The sequence below is a fragment of the Alligator mississippiensis genome, chromosome 12 (genome assembly GCF_030867095.1).
Source record: "Alligator mississippiensis isolate rAllMis1 chromosome 12, rAllMis1, whole genome shotgun sequence".
In the NCBI taxonomy this organism is placed as follows: Eukaryota; Metazoa; Chordata; order Crocodylia; family Alligatoridae; genus Alligator; species Alligator mississippiensis.
In genome coordinates this window covers 64436386-64460587 of record NC_081835.1, presented here as the reverse complement: position 1 = coordinate 64460587, position 24202 = coordinate 64436386, and the positions used below count along the sequence as shown (strand labels likewise).

At 41.8% G+C, this 24202-nt stretch overlaps 1 protein-coding gene across 2 annotated transcripts in view; it reads right to left on the bottom strand.

The window, feature by feature from the left end:
• The window catches only part of DAB2IP (DAB2 interacting protein), a 318020-nt gene extending 295055 nt beyond the window's left edge, over window positions 1-22965 (bottom strand). Inside the window, exon 1 of one of the 2 annotated variants that reach the window (XM_059715709.1) lies at window positions 22728-22965. The gene's annotated coding sequence lies outside the window, so the exon portion shown is untranslated. Of the gene's footprint in view, window positions 1-8233; window positions 8303-22727 lie in introns of those variants that run through there. The other variant, XM_059715708.1, reaches the window with a different exon arrangement.
• Window positions 22966-24202: the final 1237 nt, after the last annotated feature.

Genomic DNA, 24202 nt, shown 5'->3' with positions numbered 1-24202 from the left:
CCATTAAAGCAGGATAAAACCCGCTGGGAAAGTTTGTCTGCATCAGTTTAATTGGGCTGTGTCCATCATTAGGATTATTACAGCCTATGACATCTCACCTATTGAAATCAATTTCTCCCCCCCCCTCCCCCCAATCCTCCCTCCCTCCTCACCTCCTCCCACACAAATTTGGAAGGTTGTTGTCCCACAGTCTAAATTATGTTTGGCCAAGGCCTAGAAGGTGTCAGGAGTCCACAGCAAAATGTATGTGAGCATTCAAGCTTGCTGGTATCTCACAGCATAGTGGACCCCACATCAATTATGCTCAGAATCACAAAGCCACTGCAAGGTGGCTGAATGATGCCATTCAGGACGCACCCTGCTCAGGGAGATGCTATTTCTGGGAAACTGGCATGTTCTCACTGGTGGGCAGAATTTGTATGGAAGGAGGCAGCTGTGCCATCAACACAACAGCTCTTTTATCCAGGTACTTTCTCTCTCTCCATTGTATATTTCTCCTCCTTAAGTTTGAGGTGAAAAAGCAGGTAGATTTTTCCAGTGTAGAGGATAAAAACTATTTAAAAAAAAAAAAATTATATTTTTGCATGAAATGTCTTGCTATTTCATTTTAAGCAAAATTTCATGTCCTTTAAATTTCAGCTTTTGGTGAAGTGTGACAGTGTTGGTTTTGGCAAGACATATGTGCAAATATTCTATTTCCAATATTATGACTTGCTTTTACTCAGCTTTAGGCTTATTTACACACACACACACACACACACACACACACACACACACACACACACACAAAAGAGGTCCAATATTTTTTTAAATGACATTTTCATGAAACAATGAATTTGAGGCAGAAGTGTCCCCAATTTTGATGCTTCTAACCAATTACAAGAACACACCACCAAGAATACAGACTGCATATCATTCCTGCAAGGATTATAAAAGCAACACTGCACAAACACAGCTTGTGCGCACAAATGTCAAGAAATCACTTTGTTTCGCTGCCATACCTGGGAACCTGTTTGAGATGCCAGTCACCCAAGATTTATCATAATTTTTCTCCACGTGCTTCAGACCCAGGGCAGACGGAAGTGCAGAAGTGATTGGCAGGCAGAGCTATTAAGCCAGGTAAGCGCAAGGGATGCCTAAAAGGCATGGAATGACTGGTGCCATCTAAAGGCTAAGAGAAAAAACACATGGAAGGGAAGCAATTCTCCCATGTGTCATTGGCTTTCTGTATGCAAGATGAGTCTTGAGGGAGAGCAGCTAGCACCCTCCATAAACACTCACCCCTTTCAGTATTAGAGCTGCCAAAATACTTATTGGACAAAAAAGCACTGGACACTACAGTCAGTGTTAATGCAACAAAGACCTTGCAATGTGCATCACTCTCCCACCCCAGCACAGCTCTAGCCCAGCCCTGGACATCCACAGGGTCCTAACAAACCAGTGACCACAGACATTGAGACGTGACTCTTGGCTTTCCAAACTGAGTATGCATCCGAGTGTGCTTGGTCGTTCTTTTTGCAGCTGTGAGCCCCATGACCTGGAGAACAGGAAGCTTCCTGCTCTCACCTGGCCAGACAATGCAGGTAGACGGGCAGTCAACCTAGGAAGGAGCTCTCTGCTGTGAAGAAAGGGAAAAAAACAACTGAAGGAGCCAGCACTCATCTGCATTTCAGTTATGTGATGGTTTATGGTGTCTTGGTTGAAATACAGTTACAATTTTGAGCTTGGGGGATAAGAAAGTGCATTCTTGGACATCAGAGCACAGGACTGCACCAATTGTGCCTAGGTGATGGGGTCACCATCTTAGGTGCATGTGTAAAAGTGGAGAGAGGAAAAGGGACGCCTGCCGGGCATCTCTCTCTGACCACAAGGAAACGGAGAGGCGGATTCTTCTCTGAAGATTCAGTACAGTATTGAGACCCTATCAAAATCTCTAGATTGCTGGGCATTATCTAGTCTGCCAGGCTTCTGAGTGGGGGAAATCAAGGTAGCATTACTTGGTTTCAGGAAAAAGAAGAAAAAACAACGCACACACACAATTGAACTCAGATCTTTTTGCTTGCAACTTCATATGTAAAAAAAATGAAACAGCATGATTGCCAAATAAGTTGCCACTGCCTAGCTCATTCTTATTTCTTACAATCCTGTTCCACCTGTGCAAATGCACACTCATTCTAGTTTATATCTACCAAGATGTATGCTGAAAACTGAGAGGATAGGACATATAGTTAGACAGACAGTAAAACTGTTCTTAGAAGACAGCATATTTCCCTGTTGTTATTTTATCTATCACCTAGTCATCAATTCTTCTTAATAACCACTTATTAGGAGCCCTAAAAAAAAAAAATTCAGAATTTTTAATACCTGCGTTCAAAAAAAGCAAACAAAAAACCCCACAATGGGATAATTATTGCTTGAATGACAATTGATTTTTAAATTTATGCTTGTGCAGCATACTGAGTGGATGCCCTTAATTCATTGGCAAATTGATCCTCAATAGACACATTTAGCACTCCTCCAGTGTCCTTCTCCATCAATATATCATTTTTTTTCCTGCCGTTTTTCCTCACTTGAACAGTAGGTAATGATCATGTTCCCTCTGCTGCAGATGCCTTCTCAAAGATCATGCCCACATGAAATTGGTATTCTTCAGACAAATTCTTAGTTGGTTACTAATGTCTGGCCTGTGCTTGCATCTTGACTGCACTATAGACAGATCCCAGGCAATCTATTGTATGTGGCAGGAAGCAGTCACGTCTACTAATCTGTTCACTGTCAGAGTATTGTGCCACCTTGTAAAGCAGCATGTCTCAAACAGTGCTCTCGGATTCCCAACAAACCTATCTAATTCTACCAGCCACCAAGCCTGATGTGAACAAGGCAGCCATGGCTGACTCTTACTGCTCTGTGTGCCAGGAGAGAATTTGCTACTGAAATGAATGATTTATAAATAGGACACTGTCGTTACTTTTGCACTGCTTTTTTTAAGGAGCTCCAGGAGATCTTTGCTCTGTCTCCGACACCTTTAAGTTGAGCAGAAGAGCCAACACAGCCAAAAGGTCTTAAGAGCCCCATGTTTGAGCTGAAGAGGATTCTCACAGCCCAGACACTGGGGCAGGCAACCTTAAGGCTGCCTCCCCAGGTGCAAAGAGTGGGACAAGCACCACCATAGATGTTGTGAGCAATGCTGCCATTGAAAGGACACCCAGGGACATTGCTTTCAATCAGCCATGGCTGGCTGGATTATGCTCTAGTCACTCTAGCTCTCCCCACAGCCCAAAATTGGAAGGGCATAAAGGCATTTTAAAAGGCGCTTCAGCATCCTTCCCTTGGACTGCAAGTTGTGTGTTGAAGCACTTCAAGGGGCAACAGGGACCTGTTCTATTCACCATGTGGCTCTTGCCTAACCCTGCATGAACATGACCCCTTTACCATTTGTATTACTCATCTAAATACTAACCAAATGCCAGGAGGTGGCAACAAGGTAACCTCCACCTCTACAGTGTAATGATGTTAAGAGGAAGGTCCCTGGTTCTTCTCTCACAAGACCTACTAGTTTGTGAAGCTACATGTCCACCTAAATGCCTAATTCTGCAAATTGAAAGCTTTTTGAAAATATTTTGCAAAAAAAAAAAAAAAAAAATGTTTAGAGGGTTGTTCAATTTCAAATGTTTTTCTTTAAAACAGCTCTTCTATCGTTCAACAGTCTCTTAGGACCGTTATTTTTTACTTTCTCTTTCTGAAAGTAGAGTACATGGGGATGGGCACAAATACAAGGAATCTGAAGATTTCCCAATGAATGAGATAGTAAGACAGAGTGCGTCAGAAGCAGAAAAATAGTGCACCAAGATCTCCCCCTGCACCGATGTGGAAGTTCAGGCAACAGAGTTCCCTCTTATGGCCAACTTCTGCTTTTGTTAATGTTTTGCATTACATTCTTCCCCAATTTCTTGCTTGCTCCACATAAACTATTCAGCCAGAAAGGGAACCCACTTGTTGTCACTGCAGCCAAAGTCAATGCTACTCTTTGAAAGGCTGGTAATGGAGAGCAGAAATGTGGGAAATTATAACGAAATCAGGCCATGCTGCCTAGAAAAACAGCAATATAGTTGGGCACTATATGAAAACCTCCTCTGACAATGTGCAAGTAATGAAATGCTCTAAAACAGCTGATGTTTGGAGCTACGAAACAGCAGATGGTATCATGCAGCTAATATTCTACATGAAACGCAAGTGGCTTTAGGGGCAAGCTGACATCTGCAGGTACAAATGAAACATAGAGGATGACTGCCCATGTCATGCAACAGGATTTACCAGATCCCCTTACATTTGCTTCTGTTTAGTTGGTATCATGGCTCCTTGGCTAACTAAATCAAAGTAAAATATTCCTGTCCATCTTTCTACTGCACGTCCATGAGTACAGGCTTGTGCATAGAGAAGTAGGATTAATGCAGGAATTGCACAGGGTCTCTGCACAGAAGAGATATGGGTAGGCTAATATTTCTTTCTAAAGCTACTGGTACCTGAAAGAAAGAAGCACATGAGAGAGACTAGCAGCAACAGCTGGAGGACAGATGGCTGCAGTCAATAGCCCAACAAATAATGCTCCCATCATTCCTGCGCAAAGAGCACAAAGCATAGCAGCCCATAACACAAAGCCTAACTGCCATTAAAGCCCCACTCAGGACCAAATTAGAAGAATACAGTGACTTATAGCCTTGTACTGGCCCTCTGCATATGTTCCTGGGCTGTCACCTAGGGTTTCTGTCAGGTGCTTTGAAGAGGCTGTTCAAAATCTGCATGCCTGCAATATGGAAACCCTGTAAAAAAGTCTACCCCCCCCCCCCTTTTTTTTTTTTTTTTTTTTTTTAATATTCTGCATTCAAACTTTCACTTGCCAGCTTTTACTTGAAAGCACACGTGCCCTGGCAGACATACCAAGGATGCCATGGGGATACAATGTCAAGGACTGTTTAAAAATATATTCTGGTGCATATCTTTGGGAAGAGAGCTTGAACTAAAAGTGTGCATGAAGGCTTTCCGGTTTTTTGTTACTATGCAATTGCAGCAGAAACACTCAAGGGTACTGGGGCCCATTAGGTGCTTGCAGCAGCGCAATTTCACAGTATAAAATAATACACTTCTTTACAAGATGTGAGGACCAGCAGGCAGACAACTGTTCAGGCCTCTTTCTTTTATTTTTACTTATTTATTTTGCAACTCTATTATACCTCAAAAATGTGCAAATGGACTTTTTAAAAACAAGTTTCAAAGCAATTTGCTCCTGAGTGGACACCTCGTTTACAAGAACAAACCTCTGCAGCCAAGTAATAAAATCCTGAAAAATGCAGTTTATAATGGAAATGCTGGCACAACACTAACTACTTCAGCATAATGAGCCTCAATGTACACAGTCTGTTCAGCCACTTTGAGGTTATTTTTAAAACTATAGGAAAAAGAGCCAAAGAAGGATCCTATACACTAAGAAATGGAAAAGCAGATCCTTTCCAACTACAAGAGGACGCTAGCTAAGGAAAGCTCAAAATGTCTTTCCATTAAGATTTAGTCCCTGGGGGGATACAAGGGAAAGTAAGCAATGACATTTCATCCATGGTTTGTATAATCCCATGTCTGCTCCAACTTCTATTTAAGTCAAAGGGAATTTTACTAACAATTTAAATTACAAACAAAAAAGAAAGTTAACCCCTGTGGGAGCAATGGTTTAGAAAGTGATAAGCCAGGGGTTACCTCTGTCTCTGTAAAAGAATGTACACCAGCACCGTGGAGCAGTAGTTCTCAACCTTTTTAGATTTAAGACATCCCTTGGAAAATGCCAGCTCTTAGCTTTCGTTTCTTTTTTTTGGACTAAGGAAAGAACTCAAAACCCACAATGGGTCAGGGTGCTACTGATGCTATGGATTCCTATTTGAAATCTGTAGGTTTATCTTGATAGTCATGTGCAGACATTTGCACACCTAACAGTGCTAACACCGCGCAGCACCCCAAAGCACCCTTAAAAGGACCCTGTAGCACGCTGGTTGAGAATCACTGTCTTGGGGCATTTCTCAACCTGTGGGTCACAAGAATATATGAAAGTCATGAACAAACTTTAAAAATAGATTCTCCTTTAAAGGAGAAAATCATGAGAAGCTGTGGCTTTTCCCTTGCAGGCTGGCAGACTTCCAGCCTGCAAGGGGTTGCTTGGGGTCCCCCCCTACCCCACACATCCACCCCCTGCACCACATACTAGGGGGCTAGGGCAGAGGGCAGGAGTGACAGGCACTGGCCAATGTTTATAAATGGGTCCTGGTACAACAAAGGTTGAGAACCACTGCTCCATCATGACACAGAACCCAAGCTCATTCACCAAAGCCAAAATGCATCCAAAGTGAAATTCATCCTGGGCACTGCAGGCTGCAGCCTGGGGACCTGATCCAAACATCACTACATATACAGAACTCCTGGCTATGAAAGCAGGCACCGAGTTTTGTGGACAAAGATAGGCAAGATCAGGTCCCCAATCGGCTGGCCCTTGACAATAGTGGCCTCTGCCGGCCAACCACATAAGCCACATCAGCTGTTCTAATAGTGGCTCCCTTCCATTTCCTGGAAAGAATGGTTTATTTGGGAGGGTGCGCCTGAATAACTAATACCTTTGTCCTCAAGTAACTGAGCCGGTCTTGCTTTTCCAGCATCATTTTGCCCCTAATCTCTCACAACTAAATTCTCTACAGCTATGGAAAAATTCAGCTGCATGAAAAAGCAGCAAGTTCTTCTGACTAGTTCCCAAACTCTTTATAGAGTTCATAAACTAACCGATTGAAAAAAAAAAAAAAAAACACACCAAAGGAAACATACTGAAACCTTCTGACAGGCCAGAATGTTTTAATAAAGGAACAGTAGTGACCAAAAGGCTTTCAGTGCAGGAGACTAGTTGCAGTGTCCCAGCCTGTGGCTTGAAAAAGCTGATCAAGATGAATGTCTACATAGAAAGTTTCTACATAGAAATGAAGGACAGAGATTACAGAGTGCTGAATTAGTAAAAACCGTGGACGGGGGATATTGGCCAGACAGTGCATCTCTCTCTCGAGGAACAAAACAAACCCCTCCAATCATCAACAAGCCCTTTATCAACGTACCAGTGACTCTGTCTGACTGCCCTAATGGGGGGGTTGATTTCATTAGGTAGGATCCTACCCAGGTGAAAAAATGGTATGTGGCTCCATGGGAATTTTGCTGGAGGCTATTATTGCAGGACTGTCTCAGGAGAGAAAGGGATAGCAGGCTGACTGCTTACCCCACAGCTAGCAATACCACTACTTCAGTCAGTCTGCAGATACAAAACAAAACAAAAAAACAAACAAAACACATCATGGCTCATTAGCAGAGTGCAGCGTCCAAAAATAGCATTTTTTTCCCCACATTTAACCCAACATACAAGCCAAAGAAGAATCATTCTTTGCATCATTTGGCTGTAATGGAACAATTGCTTAACTGTATACAGCAGCGCCACACAGCAGGTTAGGGTAGGAGGCAGGTAAGAACACCGCATCCAAGTGACACTGCTGAAGTGACGTAGCGAGGCAGAGTGCAATGACCCATAAGTGGAATTTGGACACGACACAGGCCAATGGCTGATGTGGAAGTGTCATGGGATCTTTACAAGAGGCCAGGTTTGTCACTTTATACTTTAGCTAAGAGACTGTAGCTCCCTGTAGCACCAGAAACTGGCCCAAGATTCACTGAAAAAAATAAAAAACCCCCAAAACTTATTTTAAAAAGAAATGAAAGCATCACTTTTTAGCACTGTGGATGTCCTTTGGAAGGCTCCTACCAAACACTGACCCAGCTCAAATCTGCTTAATTTATTAAAAGACTTGAGCAGAAATAAGAGTCAGAGGATACAAGAGAATAAATTTTTGGGAGCATCTGGAGAGTACTTTATAAAATTAAATAACTTCTCTTGATTTACTTACACTTTTAAAAACAAATGAAGGGGGGGGAGAAGGGGAGCACAGCACCTAGACAGATTATTCTGTTTATGCCCTAACCAAACTTCTCGTCATCGCATAAAGCTGCAAAGCAAAAAACAAACAAAACAAACAAACAATCTTTAATTGTTATTTTAAGTAAAACACCTGACTATAATCATCTTAGAATAAAGGCTTCCTGCTCAACAAGTTTGAAAATATGGCAAAAATTAGCCCCATGGAGAAACCATAAAGCAATTTACCTGTCAAGGAATTTCAAGATACAGTTCCTTTATGGTGCAGCATCATGTGGCTTCCTCATGTTACTTCAGCTAGGAATAACAAGAACAGATGCACTGGATATTAAACTGTCTTGCTGAAACAATAGAAATAAGGGTGCAATGTTTGTTTCGTACAGCATCCTGGAAGCTGAGCAGCTGATTGCATGATAATAAGAGAACAATGCTTGCAGAGAGGCAAGCAATAAAAAGTCATGGACTAAAAAGCCATCCTGACAGCTTTAGAGAAAGCTCAATTAACAGCTCTTAGAAACAGTGCTGCATTACTTTAGATTTACTATGTACATCAATATCTCCCTTGAAAAGTTCCCTTTGTGACAAATCTGGTCATTTAAACATTATCTGCACCAAATTTATTTAGCCTTCTATCCAATGCTATCTTTTCAACCAAATGAGCCAGTTAAGAGGCCACAGGATTTGCTTTAATCATTTCTATTTGCCTTCCAAAGGATATCATCGCTGATACTAAAGAAACATCTCTCTCCATTTGATTACTTTCTCACCAGTTTTAATACGCAGCACAATATTACACATCATATATTTAGTGTATTCTGTCACAATTTTAATTCAAACCTTAATAACAGCTTCATCACCGTTCCTAGTTAAAGATATATATGGTGTGTGAATTTGGCAGCTGCCTCCTTCCCAAATCCTCAGAAGAATTGAGAAAGAGGCTTTAGAACATATCAGGGAAGTTTTGTGGCTAAGGAACTATGTTTTCCATTGCAAGGCAGAAAGTGCAGGCTAGCCATTAAAGTAGGAGTGCACAACTTAAACTCTATCAAGGTGTATGTGCAAGGTACACTTTCCCATTGAGAGCTAGTGGGACCTGCTCTAAAATAATGCAAGCCCTTAGCCCACTTGCGAGTAGGAAGCTGGATGGCACGTGCAAGCAAATGCGTTTCCCCCTCCTCTTGATGGCAGGTCCATGAAGTAAAGAGACAGAATAGGGAAGGTATGCATTGTCTGATGCCTGAAAGAACCTGCCAGACAATGTGGCCATTTTTTTACCAATATCAGGATATTTGCATGCCTCTGAGCTATTTCCTGCAACAGTACCAGAGCTGTATCCCATGCCATATACTTATTACCTAGACCGGGAGGGCCAACCTGCAGAATGGATACCACAAGTGGCATGGGCAGCCTCTGTGTGTGGCATACACCAGATCAGGGAGGGAGCAGGGAGCACAGCGGCCAAGAGGGCAGGGAGCAGAAAGCAGGGCAAAAGGTCAGGCAGGGAAAGGGGGATTCGAGTGGCACCTGGAGTGGCCCCTGGGAAGGGTGCAGGGCTAATTTGTGGCACATCTGCCAAAGAGGTTGGCCCCACTGCTGCAGACCCTGCAGACTAGTTCTCCTCAACTTATGATTATGCAGGAGTGACTTGTCCAGCCAAGGCCTCAGCCAGTGCTGCAGAACTGGCCTCAGTTAGCGAGCCATCACATCCTGCTGCTGCATCATTAGATCTACAGAATCAAGCATGTTACCTTTGAGGACAAATTGCTTCCTTGCAGATCAAATTCTCTTCTTGTCCCAAGACACTAGGACACCAGCAATAGAGGAAAAGGAATTATTATTCAAACTCTAAACCGATGGAGATTTAGAAATTGGCCAGTTTCTTACAAGACACAGGACAAAGACAAAGAGGAAGGGAGAGATGAGGGAAAATGCAGTGACATGTTTCAGACCCTCAGTGACCCCACTAGGTCAGGTTTCAGACTTGTCCGTACTTCCTGTTCTCACTCGTTGTACTCTTCTTCTCTTTCCCAAGAGGTGTTCCAGGGTCCCAAATGCTGCTATACCGATTAGGCTCTCTGCCTCTTCAAAGTTAAGTTATAAACCAAAAAAGGGAAGAAAAAGCCTTCTTCCAATTTAATAATGCAGTTAATGTTTTCAAACCCTTTGCCAGAATTTCACTTTGTCTTGCATCCTGCATTAGTATCCTGAGCTCTGGGGAGATTGGTTACATAAGTGCTCCTGGGATATTACTATAAATACAAGAAGTGTACCATAAAACACTAGAGACTTGTCTTTTTCTTCTTCCGTCCTTAAGACCCAACACTAGAACAATTTTAGTCAGCTAAGTGAATGGTCTTATAGAACTGAAGCATCATCATTATTTTACAGAAATGATGACCGTTGACACTAGACCTATTGCCATTCATGTCTACACAATGCAAGTGGTAAGTTTTCTTTTCATTGAGTCATGCCTGCCAACGCAAGTGTCCAAATCAATTGTGTTTGTATTACAAACCAAACAGGAACATACTACCGGCTCCACATAGAGTAGCAATTTAGACCACAGCAATGAAGAAACTGTTAGTTGTTTCTCAACACACATTTTTATGGTGAAAATACCTGAACTTTTGGTTTGCTCACCAGCTGTTGCCAGGACCAGAAGAGTACCCTGCAGCATTATATGTGCAGCGCAGGTGATAGAATATAACATGCAGTTCCCACAGGAACCAATAGCAAAATGAGGTCTGGATGTCAGGCAATATTTCTAATGGAGCACAATTTAAAAAGGAGAAAGAAAAAAAAGTTGGAGAAGAATGACATGGGGGTGGATGCTCAGATGCTGCAGTCCTTTGTTCCAACACTAGGTGGGAAAACCCTTTCCTTTCCATCAAATTTAAATTATTCTTAGATGTAAGGTCCCAATTCAGGAAATAACCCCTGCCCAAGCTTGTATTTCAGCATGTTCTTAATTATAGACAGTTGTAAGTGCCTTCATGAACTGGGACTTGGATATAACATTGGTTTTCAATTATGCTCAGTAGAAACCAAGGGATTGTAAACCAGCAAAACACAAATAGCACTATAAGTTCCACACACTTAGTCCAAACTATCCAAATCCTTTAGGTTTGCAATGCTGAATTTCAAATCTCATGAAGAGATTCTTCTAAGATGTCTATGGCTTTCTGCTTCTGGCTAGACATCACCATTATAACTCTTGATGTGTTACATTTGGACTGTAACGTTTGATCAGAGATGAAACATCTCCGGAAATGTAAACACAAGGGGCTGAAAATAAGTTTATCTAACTTTATCCAACTCTCAACACCATAACTAGCTCAAATTTTGGGTCTTTTCCTTTGTATTCAAACTGCTGTCACTTGTGAAACAAATGGTGTGCTTGCATCTCCAAGAGACACAAAGTACGTAGGAGAATTGCTTAATGAATATTCTGAACCCCACAATGACCTGGTCCACAAGTACCATCTCTGCAAATATACTAAGTCACCCTGAAAAATCCAAAAATGTACATAAAAAGGACAGAAGATTCTTGTGAATTAGATCCCAGGCTATTCCATGCTTGCTGGTTGCTAGCCCCATCTGTTGCTTTATCAGAAATTGGCACCAGGCAGGTGCGCAAGATTCCTTTTGTGTGAGTAAAAATAGACAGCGTACGTTAGTATTCAGATATTCTTAATTCAATATTTTTCCTCATTAGAATGAAAGTGCGAATACATATGTTATTTCATTTGCTCTGACAGTCAGTATTAGAAGACTGTCAAAGATGGAAACAGCTTAGCCTCAACCAATTCTAAACACAACCATATGCTATTTTCATAATGAAGCTATTTGTATGGCCCATGGAATTGTGAAGGAATTATCACAGCTACCATGGAGGTGCCGTTGACTACCAAACAAAAACTTCATTAAGTGAGGATCAGTATTTATCACAAGCTGCTGAAGAACCCAACAGCATGCAAGGCTGAATAGATCGTACTTAATGAATTCGAAGGCTGTGAGCTGACCTTTGCCAACCGGGAGAGTTAAATCAAAAAGTGTCAAGATGTGGGTTGAAATAGCACAACAGGTAAATGAGTCACATCTTTCACCTCTGGAAACTAGGTTTCACTTATGGCAGGAAGAATACATTTGATAGTCTCATTAGCAAACTATAATCCGCATCACAACTTGTGCATATCACACAATTCGGCATAATTTAACTGGGAATTTGTTCTGTAGACGCTCAAAGACTGGAATAGCATGGGATGCAACAGGTCAAAATTAAGAGGGATCAGCAGAGCTGATGGCAGGCAAGACTGGAAGGACAGAAATGCTGGGGATTAGGACTGAAACCCAGCAGAAACGCACAGCAAAAATTTGTACCTGCATGGTTATGACTGGTTGTAGCCAAAGATATTATGTCCTCACTTTCAGACAAAGTGGAAATAAACTATAGAAAGCTGACAGTGACTGTATGGAAACATGCTATGGACACACTGAGTGCTGGGTTGCTGGTTCCAGCCAGCTGTCAGCTTCAGAACTAGGTCACTAATGGTATTTCTTGAGAGTATTGTCACCTTGCATTTAGATGGCACTTTTCATCCAAAGCACTTCATTAACTATCCATTCAAAAACCACTTTGAAATATTGATTTTGCCATTGTTGTATTTATACCTTCTGTCTACCCAAATGAGAAAGGACAGCCAGATTGTTCTCGTAGAAACCTATCAGATAGAACCTAAACTTGAGTTGCCATAGAAACAGATCATAGGTCTCTTGCTTTCCGTCTCTCTCAAAATCTGTTCATAAACTTCTAAGTTTACTGAACATCAGTCCTACAAATGCTCCAGCTCATTCTTTGTTTACTGCCCTTCTGCCACTTTGCTCTTTCACCAAGAAAAAGGGGTGAGAACATCTAAAATTGAGCTAGACTACTGTGTGCCTTTTATCACCATGGGCTTGGAGAGCCTCGCATAAATTCATTAACGTATCCTTAAACACCATTCTCCCCCCACATTAAGGAAGTAGCAAAGAAAGGGAACTTAAGCACGGAAAAATTAAGTGCCTTATGCCAGGCCACACACCCCTTGTCTCCCAACTCCTGACGGGCAAGGCCATCAGTCTAACGCGATGCAAGCTTTTATTCATGGTCATTTTAAACATGTTCTCCAAACAAAAAAGCTACAGCACAAAAACCGAGGTACAGAGCCACTGAACTGCAACAACAAAACCTCCAGTAGGGCCCACAGTCCAAAGAGCAGCACTGCATGTTTTTCTTCCAGCACTCCTATCTCCTAAAACCTGACAGCAAAGTGACAGCAGAGGGATTTAAGATGAGAAAAAGCAATGGTAAGTCTTTGCACTCGTGTGCCCCTTTTCATGCCAGGATCCCAAAGCATTCCATAAATAGTCATCTGCAAACCTCACACTGATCCTGAGGAACCAGTGGGTGTTGTTACCCCATTTGACAGATGAGCAAACGAAGGCACAGAAAGAGAAGAGTAACTCGCAGCCATCACCGTGGCCAAGGTATTGGTAGCATCCCTGCCTCCCCTGCTCTTTACCTAGGCTGGTAGAGGCCAACCTTTTTAGCAGATGCATCACAAATTAGCCACCCTCCCCAAGTGCCACGCCAGTTCCCTTCCGCTGCTCAATCTGCAGCTGTGCTTTCTGCTCCCTGCTTTATCTGCTGCTGTGTTGCCTGCTTCCTTCCCAATCTGCCACATACCACACACAGAAGCTGCTCATGCCCTTTGTGGCACATGTACCCCACATTGGCCACCCCTAACCTAAGCTATGCTTTCTGGCCTTTGGGGTGAGGTGGGGCGTGTTTTGTGGCTGCACTATGGACCTTCCATCTTACACTCCCGTCTTGCACAGGGGCTTGCGTGAGAAGATAGCTTGGCCGAGTGTGGAAACTAAGAGCTCCGAGTTCCTCTCTTTTACCACTAGATCTCTTTTATACAAGTTAAAAAATAATCAATTAAAAATTAATCCCCCCAGTGGGGCTATAATACTTAATGAAAGCAGATTAGGGCATCACATTTATGTGAGATTTGGGAAAACAGACCAATGTTTAGCCATGGATTCTTTATACACAGACGTATTGCACAGCTGCCACTTGGCATACATATATTTTTGAAACTTAAAACGCTTAGGCATAAACAAAGAGATTCCTTCTCCTTCGCCACACGAGCCTTTGGAGTAGCTGAGGCAGAGTGCACAACTAACCTATTATAGAACAGAATTGACCCAGAACCAGCTAAAGAGGAAAATCAATATGGTAACCTAATTATCATGATTACATGCATCCAATAAAAACCATATGAGACAGAAATCAAGCTACACTCAAGTAATGTCTTTTTCTTTAACCTCCTTCCAACTGCGGTTGCCTGCTTTGCTGAATCATTTAAAAATCTGAGACAGACCGTGGGTCGGCGCAGTGGGAGACAGCTGCAGGGGCACTGCCTATATCTGGTGCCCCTGTCCGCTTTAAGGAAAAATGGCTACAGGTTCAGGCAGACTCCACCCCAGGTATTGCTACCAACTGGCAGAGTCAGATTTTGAGAAATGACTTTATATGCGAGCATGACAGCCTGTAAAGCAAGAGGAACTTAAAGAAGTTCTAATCAATTGCTTGTCAGCATACTTTTTTGCCCCCCTGTAAACAGCACCGGAAAACCTTAGAAACTGAAAATCCATTTGCTTTCCAAGGACATTATAGGTATCATCAAAGTTTTATGGCAACAGAAGAGGTCTTCTCACTCCTTGCTCACTAATAAGAGACTGCTGGTTCTCAGATGTTGGGGTTGGGGGTGGGAATTATGCCTGAATACACACAGGTGTCAAGATCCTGCATGATGTGCAGCTATTTTAAAGCGCAAAAGGGACTGACCAGTATTTGAGATACATATCTAGTAACCACTAGGTGGCATAGCTAAATAGGAAAAGGAGCCATCATCTTTTCTGTAGTTTTCTATGGAAGCCTAACCTTCAAGTGTCTAGTCTAGTAGTGCTTCCTTTACAAAAACAGAATCACTCCCTTAGAGACTCTATACCTGCCTTCCCCCGAGCTTGTCCAGAAGCCATCAGAACTACGTGCAAAATTTTCTCCTTTAAGCCATCTTGGAAAATAATTAATTCAGCCTTTTGGGTGACAGGGAGAGAAGGAATACGTTGCATATTATGTGACAGATTTGTCACCCATGAGCCTGAAGAATGGAGAGAGCAGCTGATATAGTTGTGTAATGTCTCATATAACGTTTAATTTCTGCAAGGCAATAGGAAGGCTTCGTTCACCAGGATCTTTGTGCCAAGGCTGCATTTGTTAAAGTATTACTTTAGAAGCTCAGCAAAATGGTAGGGGTTTTGTCTGCAAGGGACACCCCATAATGGTATTTTCCCAGAGGGACTGCCTGCAGCAGATGTTTTGTTTAGAGAAAAAAAATTCCCAAAATATGTTTCCCTTGCAAAACAAGTAATTTATGGCATAACAAATTGTGTGTGTGTGTTATTTTTGGAACTGTGACCCTTTTGCATGAAAACCACATCAGCACAAAGTTGTCATAGTCTTGACATAGTCTAATTTACTCTATGTTCCACTCTTTGCACTACAGCATTATAAAACTCTTATTATCAGAACAAGGGTCTGCAGTAATAGCTTCTGAGTAGGCCATCTTGAATCTAGATCACAAACTCCAGACCTGAGCAGTTTGAAAGCCAAGATGTGCAAGAAAGCTATTGGTAACAAAATAGCTGTCCTGTTATCAGTGAAGGTAAAATAAAGATTAAAAGTTATTCTCCAAAATAAGTAGCTCAGCCTTACCAGTAATAGTACAAAGCTGCTATGCAGAAAACCCTTCTTTACCCACTACTAGTAATCTTCATATGCCTTTTAGCAAAGAGGTTAATTAGCAGTAATTATCTGTTTGCATAATTACAAGAGTTAATAGCAAAGAGAAAATTCCACCACAATGTGTTAACCAGGGGTGGCCAACCTGAGGCACACATGCCACACATATCATAGAAAGCCCATGTACATGGCACATGACAGACTGGGTGAGGACAGGCAGCACAGCAGCAGATAGGTCAGGGAGCAGAAGGCAGAGCAGCAGACCAGGCAGAAGTAGATCAGAGTGGTACTTGGGAAGGATGCGGGGAGAACTCATGGCACACCTGTTAAACAGGTTGGCCCCAGCCCCTACTGCGTTATATCATGTACTGTGTACTACAACTGCAAGGTATCTTCTGCTCACCTGTGTTACATCGGGTACTGTATGACGTTCCCCAATACGGCCATTACTTACTTGTTGGCCCTTGTTTAAACACTTGCATTGTAAAATCCTTACAGTACAGGCTGTCCTTTTGTTTTAAATTAGGGGATTGGATATGTGGATAGGATATAGCCAAGATTACAATTCTTACTCCTAGGTGGAAAGGTGTATTAATTAGGCCAACGTTAATAAATATGAACACGTGTATAATTTGAGTGAGTATTGCTAATGAAACGTTCATGAGCTTGTCTACAGGATACCAAAAAAGGGAAGGAAAAAAAAATTACAGGCGTCTGGAACTTTATTAGCTAAAGAGACTAAAACAAAATTAATGTGATGCTGATCCTCATAGCTGCTAACTGGCCAGTTTCCAAGAAAGAATGAGTCAGCAACACAGCATTGTTGCATATCTCCAAAGTACAGTAGGACCAAAGGTCTCTAAACAAGCCAGCTTTATTTTCACCAACTTTATTTGTTGGAAACAAGGATGAGAAGTTGGGTCGGAAAGTTGCATGTGCACAAAGAACACAGCTAAGGGTGGGTGGGGGTGGATAAATATCTACAAGAGCATGTATTCTGGACATTTCTCTAGCTGGGATATAAATGTTGTAAAGTTGTTGATACTCCCTGCATCCCGGTAACAGATGTATGGTCATTCTGCTGTGTGGCAAGTGGCCAGCTGCAAAGAGAGGTCCTCCACATCTCCTCTACCTAGTTGTGCAGGATCCCAATGCCTGTGCCACATAGCCCAGCAGAGAAAAAGCCTGAAGTGAGAGCTATAAACCCAATAAAGATGTGTGAGCCTCTCCAGCACCTCAGCTATCTGTTGCAGGTGGATTCTGGTGCCCTCAAACCCAGCAAAACTATTGCTCTACCAAGTAACTTAACATGATATCTCATTTTCATTAGTGTCTTGAGACAGGAAATAACCACTCCTTGCAGGGGGAAAGATTAAGGTAGGATGCCTGGAATCCAGGCCACATCAGAGCACATATAGACAAGGAGGAACAGCTGCAGTAGAAGTACTAGCTGCAGGCCATAGTGCACTGTTAACCAATTTGGGAGGAACATCAAGGACACCAGAGTAGTAGAAAGACAAGTATGTGTTCTCACATGGGGAGTCTGGGCATGGAGGAAGACAGCTGAATTGTATCCAGGCTGTTACACATGCAAACATGTCTGACCCTGCTTATCTGTGTAAAACACAGATAATACAGTATTCTTCAAGCAAAATAATCTTTTTATCTCTAGAACACATTCAAGTTGGAATCAATCAATATTAAGGCTCTCTGCTAAGTTCCACTCTGAAGTAAAGAGACTTATGAAAAACCCGAGTTAGAATATGCCTGACAACACCAATTCCTCCTCCACAAAAATTTATATTTCTGCATTGGTAGGTGTGTTACATGAGAGATAGAGACTAAAAAGAGACAAATTGTCAGCAAAGGCTGTTTATGGGGGAGGTAATTTATGAGCTAGTTAAAAAAAAGAATTTTGATGAGATCTGAAAACAGTTTTTAAAATCATAGCAGAAAGGAAATCTAGATGGCACAAATCAAGACAGATAAGTTGACCCTGAAAAAAAATTAAAACCCATGGAGTGATCCAGCTACCAGAGATGCTTCCCCCTCTCCTTTATATCAGTGGTTCTCAACCTTTTTAGACTTGAGGTGCCTCACATTCACCTTGTTGCACCCCTTCAAAAAAAACGCTAGCTCTGACTTTTCATTCATCTTTGGACTGCAAACAAAGTACTAGAGCAATTCTTCTGTTGCAAAGAACTCAGAAAGACCACAACATGTTTTAACACTCTGCATTCCTAGTTGAAGTCTCTGGGTGAATCACACTTGCACACCAAATAGTGCTAACATTGCATGGCACCCCACAACACCCTGGAAAGAATCTCAAGGCACCCCATGGTACCATGGCACACTAGCTGAAAAAAAAAAAAAATAAAAAAATCACTAGTTTGCATGGCTGCGTTATATTCATGTAACAACAGTACATTGGTGTTTACCTCCATCAAGCCTGTCAGCAGATGAGAGTCCTGCTGGGAAAAGGCTAAATGGGTTCACCTGGCTCACTGGAACTAGCATAATGAACAACCCATCTAAAACAACAAAGAAGAGATATAGTTAGGTCTTGTGAAAAAGGATGCAGAGAGCAGCAGTCTGAACAGATCTGAGAGAGGAAGCTTAGATGCAGACATGCCCTGGGAGAAAGGGTGTTAGCAAGTTAGATGTTATTTTTATTACTTCTTTATTTTTTAATAAAACCAAACCTCAAGAAGCACAAGTGAGTTTTCACACCGGGAGGACTGAGTTTGGAACAAGCTGGCCAAGGTGCCTGTGCCCATTTGTGCAATAAGTCTTTTTTTTTCCCCTGCTGCTTAATTTAAAAACAAAACAAAAAAAATCTTAGAGCAGCCAGAGAACACCTATTACACACAATAACTATTTCCTTGAGCTGTATTTTCTAGTAGCTTAACTGCTGGTGCTAACAAAATAATTAAAATTACTAGAACATTCGCTATTTATAAAAGGACTGCCTGAAGGTCTCTGGGCACGTAATGTTCTATAAATAGGACTGTACAGTATTTAATGGAAACGGAGCAGGAAAATCAAGACAAAAAGTATTGTTATTAACACTAAAGAAGAAAAACACCTTATTCCAAGAAATACTGTATTTAAAATGAAAAGAACATTTGGAACTTTAGGAATTTTCCGAAGCAAAGGCCTGGGAGCACGAATGGCAAAGGGCACTGGAATAGCCAAGCAATTCAATACTGGTCACACTCTCCTGGTCACAGTTATTCTACAAGGAGCATGAGCCAGTGGAAAAGCTTCCTATACATAGAGAGGGCTCAGCCAGCTAAACAGTCATGTTTAGGAAGAAGCAGAAACAAAGGTATAAACTTGCTTATCCATAATATGTCCCTAGTAAAAGTGAGCAGGTGGTGAAGTACCAACCACATCATTAAGGAGAAAGGAGAGGACTTTATACAATTATATTTTGCTTTTGTAAAGCCACCTGTATTCCAGTATTTCTGAAAATCCAAAGCAACCTGGCCCAACAGATACAGATCCTAACAGATGGTACGTAGGTACTTGAACAGTTAATACTTCTACCTCGTAAGGAGATTACCAGGTTAAAACCCTTGGTTTGTTTGTGCAGGTCCTATATTATATATTCTTCTCATGCTGGTAATTTTATGCAAAGAAATAGTGTAAGTCTTCAAAAGTTTTATATTTTCCAGTCCTTATATCTGCATGACTTTTGTCAAAGATCTTTAATTTCTGGCATCATTCTTTTCAGCCTGTGCTTCTCACAGCAAACACAGCACCCCCAATGGCTGGCTGTACAGCTATAGATCAGGATCTTCCAAGAGAACCAGTTCCTAGAAATAAGTTAAAGCCTTTCCTTTCTGCGGTCATCACACACACTCTCATTACATTTTGACAGGCCATAGAGACTCATCAAGGTAAAAAGTTTAAATAAAAATGCTCTATGAAACTGTGGAATTAAGATCCTTTCAACCAAATTTCTTGTGTCAACATCAAAATGAAGAAAAATCTGTCCCAAAATGGTAATCATTTGTGGCTAGATGTAGTCATTTCAGTTGGATTAACTGTTTAAAAGGATGTTTTTTTAGTGTGTAATTGTTTTTTATATTCCTGTTGTCAAACAATTTTCTTTTCAGGAAAGTTGTTTGTATTCCCACAAGAAAGTTAGTTATACTCTGAATTCAAAAAAGAAAATAAATAAATAGAAGACATTACAGTATCCACATACAAGGTTATATAGCATGAGCCCCATTGCCCTCCAAGTCCAAATCCTAAACTGGCTGCCATAGTAAAGCTAGGTAAGGAGGTATCAAAATTGTATGTGCTAAAGAGGATATTTGCATACCTGTTGCTTTGAAAAGGAGCAGCGTAGGAGAAGATAAGATAAGAGCAAAGCAGCTAGCCAGCAGTAGAGCTAGGCATGTTTCCAGTTCCTTTGGGGACAGGGCACAGCTTAGAAAGCCCTGCCCTAAGGCACTTTCCTGGGCTAAGTACGGACAGTCAAAAAGCTGGAGGTTGAATGAATTCAGTCTTTGCAGGTTAGTCCACTACAGCAAATGCTCCGTTATCTGGCACCCGTGAGAAATGGGGGGTGCTAGATAACCAAATGTGCCGGTTATCTGAGAGGCGTCTTTGCCTGGTTGGGCAAAGATGCCCCTCCTGCTGCATCCAGCGCATCCACATCTCAGATTAACCGTGCCGCCCCTCCTGGTGTCAGTGTGCCGGGGGAAAGGGAGGGGGGCTCCGTGCAGGCTGCTTTCCCCTGGGCTGTGGGATTCGACAAAACCAGAAGTCCCACTTCTGGTTTAACTTTTGCTATGTTGACTGGCGTAAACCAGCATGCCAGTTAATAATGAAGTGCCAGTTAACGCAGCTTTTACTGTACTACATGCAATCAGGCTTATCTTAAGCCAATTTCAGCCATTTTGCAACTGGTTTATGTGCACTGAATGTCTGTTTTGTTACAGGTTTAAGCCAGTTTTCGATCACTTAAACCTGTTTGTAATGTCTGTCTCTAGCTAAACTGGTTTAAGTGATCAGAAACTGGCTTAAACCTGTAACAAAACAGACATTCAGTGCACATAAACCAGTTGCAAAATGGCTGAAATCGGTTTGAGATAAATTTGGTTGAATGCAATATCAGACTTAACCGATTTGGCTCAAGCCAGTTTATACAATGTCTGTCCCAGACCTTTGTGTGTAACTTCTGTCCCCAGCTCCCAAAGAGTTTTCCAGGCTGCAGTGTAGCGCTCACTAGATTCCTTGAACTCTATCAGTGCAAGTCAGATTAGGGCCTAACTAGTCCTCAGCAAAACAGAAACTGAAAAAAAAAGCAAAAAAACCAATTATTCACACAATTATAACACTGAATAAATCAGAAACATGGACTTTAAGACCCAAAGTATCTGTAAGCTACTAATAGCTCTAGAATTCTAGTAAGAATATCACAATTTATGGACCTAGGAATTGTCACATAGTCAATGCTCATTTGCAGCAACACCTGATAACAGCAGCTACCTCTTACCAACAACATTCCTCCTGGAAACTTCTTCAGAAAACATTCCCTATAACAGCAACAGGTATACGTAGTAGGGCAGTAACAGGGTGTTACTACCAGACAGTAACTGGGTATTACTTCATGGTCAATACTTAGCTGCAGAGACAAAAAACTTGATGGTTCAGGCTGACAGTGTTTGACACCTTCCAGTAAATAATCTTAGGGAGAAAGGATTAAGAGAGCTCTGCTAATTTACTGGCAGCGAAACAACTGGACTCTTCCCAGAGGACCTGGTAATTATTCAGGGCTGGCTGGCCTCCAGCCCTTGAAGAGGCAAGCCACCCTGGTACAGTTCCTTATTCTGAATTTTGCATGTATAACAGTCATCTTCTTTTTAAGAGGAAAGGAAAAAACTGGAAAACCCCCAGAAGTGTAATCACCTACGATAAATCAATCAGCACACACACAAGGAACGCTGGATTGGTACCTCTATTAATCCAAACAAAGGAGTAAACCCTTCCTTTGTTCAAAACTGAACTCCACTCTGACCTGAGTTTTTGTTCTTCTCTCTGTTCTTTTGGTTTTCTGATTTTGGGAGTGCTTCCACTGAAAGTGGTCCTCCCTTGTTTCAGAGAACACAAACAGTTCTGAGCATATTGGTGATTTTACATGTATATGAAGATCTTGTCATGTCACTGCATCTTTCACCCTAAATAGATGTTTGAGGATGCCTGCTACATCATGCAGTCTAAAGACAAAATATTTACTCTTCTACCATAGCTGAGATCATTTAACAGCACTCAACAGACACCTTCCCAACCCTCCCTTTTCTGCAATGGCAGTCTTAAAAAAAGGGCTCCATGCACCATAGCTAAAGCACCTAGCACCACAGTACCTAAGAAACACACACCTTCTTGCTTCATGAACTGGAGAGAAAGCCAAGCAGTGTAGTACTGAAGTGCACTTTTTAGCTTCATAGATGTTAGGTACCAAGTTGCAAACATTCACTGTAAATTGTCAGACTCCAGACATATCTATCTATGGTAATCTTGCCCCAGCAGCACCCGCCTTTCCCCACCTTGTGAAAGATCATTACCCAAAAATTAACATGCATGTTTCAGCCTCAATATTTACAGACTACAGAAAATATCTATGCCTTAACTGTGCCCCTTCATTAGCACAATACAGCTTAAAGCAATTTTTTCTTATTAAACCAGCATGAATCATATGACAGAAGTGGCTCAGAGACACAAAGATGGAAACAAAATTAATTTTAAACCAGCATGAATCATATGACAAAAGTGGCTCAGAGACACAAAGATGGAAACTACTTTAATTTTAAAGGAATATGAAAACTAGGACAGAAAAAGCTATGCCCACCCCCAAGTTACCTTCCAGACTCTTCCAGAGAACTGCAAGTGCTCTACCTGCTTGTGTCACAAAACTTGGTACAGCTTCTGCAACAGGATGACCTGTTCCACCTGGGAATCACCAAGCCTTATTCAGCTAGCAAGCCTAGTTAAGACATGATCAATCACTTAATAAAAATCTAGGAAAAAATATATGAGAGGAGATACAGGCGGGAAATAGACTCTTCCAGCAAACTTCTGGGCAATAAAACAGACCATGTGATGGTGATAGATAAACTCTTTTGCCAAACTTTTATAACTAAAGAACAAAATGGAGCCCTTCAGAAGTGAGTGTTACCTGGGCAGAGGAACCCAGCCAGCTGCTTACACTCAGGCAGCTCGTTATAGGCTCCACCTGTTTTGCACAAACTGACTCTCCTGATGCCTTCAACTCTTTCCATCAAATCCCTGTTCTTCTACACATCTCCTCTGCACTCATTTCTGCATCCTCCAATGCCTCCAGTGTTGCTTGGAGTTTGTTTTGTTTGGTGTTTTTTTTTGTTTTTTTTTTAATTCCTAGTGTGAAATATCAAAGCCTTTTTTCTGAATTGAATTATAGCCCTTTAAAAATCAATGACCCGGTTTGACTGAGAGGGCCTGGGATGACGGCTTCTTTGACAAGTGAAACAGCCATTAGCAAAACCAACTATTTAGAGTTTATATATGAATACTTAGATGTGGAAAAACCCATTCCCACACAGGAATGAACCTCACCTCTCGATAGTGAGACCTGGAAGCTGGTATTGATTGCGTGCGCACATCCATGCCTGCAACTGCAGTGTACTGAATTTGCACCATGAGAACTTCGTGCACTCACGTAGTAGTACCAGAAGGTGCTGTGGGAGAAGGCGCTCCAGGCAGGAGCATGAGAAGCAGTGAAGAGAGTGGGACAGAGGGTGGGAAGCATAACAGATCTGCAGGAGGAGTGGGAAAGTATTGCACCTGCTGGTTGGCTTGCTGTTATGTTCAAGGTACAGTCCTAAGGCCCTGTCCTACCTTCAGTTCAAAGCAGTGGAAGCCAACAACAGCACTATCTTGAAGGCTGAGAAAGATGCTGTCAAACAACTTGTGAAAAATTGGTGCTGCCTTGTTTTATTTCTATCCCCCTTGGGCTGGTTATTGCCCCTAAAACAAGGATTCTCAAGCTTTATTTGGACTTGAGGCTCCCCTTGGAAAAAGCCAGCTCTTAGTTCTCGCTCATTTTTTGCAGACCAAAAAATAATAGAGCAGTTTTCTTCTGTTGTGAAGACCTCAGAAAGAGCACAGTTATAGGTTTCTTTTTTTAAATCTCTGGGTTTATCTTGTGAATCATGTCTGTAAACCTTACACTGCTAACATTGTGGGGCACTCTGCAGCACCCTTGAAAGGATCTCAAGGCACCCCAGGGTGCCTTGGCATCCCAGTTGAGAATCACTGCCCTAGACATTGGAAAGTACTATATAGGCAACAATGACGCT